Source organism: Elephantulus edwardii, unplaced genomic scaffold (assembly GCF_000299155.1).
Source record: "Elephantulus edwardii isolate Elephantulus edwardi_28Jun2011 unplaced genomic scaffold, EleEdw1.0 scaffold00268, whole genome shotgun sequence".
NCBI lineage: Eukaryota > Metazoa > Chordata > Mammalia > Macroscelidea > Macroscelididae > Elephantulus > Elephantulus edwardii.
In genome coordinates, this window is record NW_006400018.1 from 2,262,020 (window position 1) to 2,265,063 (window position 3,044).

A 3,044-nucleotide genomic window follows, 5' to 3' on the forward strand; every position below is an offset into this window, starting at 1 on the left:
GGGGTGCTTGGAAGGAGGGACGTCATCTCATATTCTCTGGGACATGTTGTCAGGAGATGCCAGACCTTGGAAAAAAACATCATGCTGGGAAAACAAAGGGCCAACAGAAGAGAAGAAAGCCCTCAACAAGATGGACTGACACCATGTTCATGGCAATGGACTTGAGCATTGCAGAGCTGGTGAGGATGACGCAGGACAGGGCAAGGTTTAGACTCATTGTTCACAGAGTTGCTGTGAGTTGTAGTCAACTCGATGGCACCTCGCATCACCGACAGCATGTTATTGTCATTGTCATGTGCCATCAAGTCCCAATTTCTTACCACTAAGGCACCAGAGCTCCCGATAACACCACCACAGAGGATTAAAACACCAGTCCAAGCAAATACTGCTAGGGTGTCAGACAGTAGAAACCAAAATAGTCATTCATCAGACCACATCAATGATTCCAATTCAGCACAGAAAGGGAGGTTTAGGAGTGGCAGGGAGCTTTGGTGGCCTAGTGGTAAGAAGCTGTGCTGCAATCTCAAAGGCATGCAGTTCGAATCCACCAGCTGCTCCACAGGAGAAGGATGGGCAGTCTCCTCCTTTGTGATTTTACTACTTCTGAAAATCTGCTGGCGTGTCAGCTGTGGCTCGGTTCTGACTCTCTGGCCCACAACAATCACCACCTTAGCCCTGGTGGCATAGGCCTGGCATGTTGGATGCATACCACAGGTTGATGGTTTGAATCTACTAGTCATTCCGTAGAAGAAAGATGTGGAGTCTGTGAAGATTTATGACCACAGAAACCTCATGAATGGAATACCAGGGGTCAAAATCAATTTGTTGGTTATGCGTTTGTTTTGGTGTTGGTTCATGTATATGTAAAGCAAAAGGAAGCAGCCCTGTTGGTATAGTCAAAAGGTTGATGGTTCAAACACACCAGCTGATTGACAGGTGCTTCCATGAAGATCACTGCCTTGAAAACTGGACAGTTCTGCTCTCTTGTATGCGATTTTGATGCGTCAGAATTGACTTGATGGCAATGGTTTTTGGTCTATGTGAAGAGGGGTCACAGGGATTCAGCGCTAGAATTCTGTTCCTGTCTGGCTGGTACACCTCATAAGCACAGGGAATTTTATACTGTCAAAAAGAAAGGCAGTCCTCAAACCCAGAACCAGAACCACGCCGACGAAGACGCACCAGAGACCCAGGGGAAGCCTGTTGTTGTCGTTGTTGTTCTTGCTGATGTTGTGTACTGTAGCGGGAAGCCTGTTGTTGTCGTTGTCATTGTTGTTCTTGTTGATGTTGTGTACTGTAGAGGCAGAACAGACCCACAGCTGACCCTCTGGGGCAAATTTTCAGGTACAGTCAGTCGCATGGAAGGAGACCGCCCATCCATCTCCCATGGAGCCGCTAGTGGCCTCGAACAGCATGCCTTCGGGATTGCAGCACAACTTCTTACCACTAGGTCATCAGAGCTCCCTGCCACTCCTAAACATCTGTGCTGAATCGGAATCTTCCACATTATCTGATGATTTACTATTGTGGCTACTAATATTAGGGGAAGCCTGTAGGAGCCCCCAACGGCCAAAGTCGAGCATCATCCCAATGGGACAAATCAAACAACAAAATAAAGGAATGTTGGAGTATAACCTGAGGAGTCCCTGGGGAGCAGTGGTTAAAGCGTTCAGCTACCAACAGTTCAAATCCACTAGCTGCTTCAAGGGAGAACGACGTGGAAGTCTGCTCTGTAATGTTACAGCCTTAGAAACTCCAGGGGGTAGTTCCACTGTGTCTTACAGGGTTGTTAATGTCAAGAGTGAGCCTGATTCAGGCCATGGTCTTTTCAGTCACTTGCTGTGCTGCTGAGAGCTGGACAATGACTAGAGGTAACAGGAGAAGACCTGATGCCTTTGAACTGTGGTGTTGGAAATGGGTACCGAATAGCCTGTGGGCTGCTAAAAGAACAAACAGATATGTCTTGGAGAAGGTGCAGCCAGAGTACTCCCTGGAAGAAAGAAGAAGCTTCATCTCACATACTTCGGTGATGTTGTTTGTTGTTGTTGTTGTTATGTGCCATCGAGTCGCTTGCGACTCATAGCAACCCTATGTACAAGAGCCCTAAACTCTGCTCTGTCCTGTGCCAATCGCACTGTCTCTGACACTCCTATCCCAATTATCCCAGTCACTGAATCAATCCACCTCATAGAGGGCCTTCCTCTCCTGCGCTGTCCCTCCACCCTCCCAAGCATGATGTCCCTCTCTAAGGACCGGTCTCTCCTCACAGCATGTCCAGAATATGTTAGATGGAGCCTCAGAATCCTTGCCTCCAAGGAGCCACCCGGTTTAACCCTTTGCAGGACAAATCTGTTTGTTTTCCTAGCAGTCCGTGGTATTCGCAATACTCTTCTCCAGCACCACAGCTCAAAGGCATCAATTCTCCTTCTATCCTCCTTGGTCATTGTCCAGCTCTCTGATGCATAACAAGTGATTGTGAAGACCATGGCCTGTATCAGACGCACCTTAGTCTCCAGAGAGACACCATTGCTCTTCAGTACTTTGGAGAGGTCCCTAACAGCAGACTTTCCCATGGCAATGTGCCTTTTAATTTCCTGGCTGCTGGTGCCAAGACTGTTGACTATTAGAGCCAAGCAAACTAAAGCTGTGTACAATCTCAATCTCTTCACCATCCATCCTGATGCTGCCAATTGGTCCAGTGGTGAGAATCTTTGTCTTCTTGATGTTGTTAGGAGAGGCTATTCCTTGGAGAGGGACATCACACCTGGAGAGGTGGAGGGACGCTGAAAGAGCAGAAGACGCTCAACCAGAGGGTTGACATGGTAACCGTGGCAATGGGCTTGAGTGTGTCAGAGGTTGTGAGGATGGCACAGGATAGCATAGGCTTTGGAGCCCTTGTTCATAGAATTGTTATGAGTCATACCCTACTCGATTGCACCTATCAACAACAACGATGACAACTAGTGCTGAGATGGTGAAAAGTGTTAGCATAATGCCTGGGAAAGTAGGTCAGTGAAGGAAAGGAAGAGCTTCAACAGGATGTG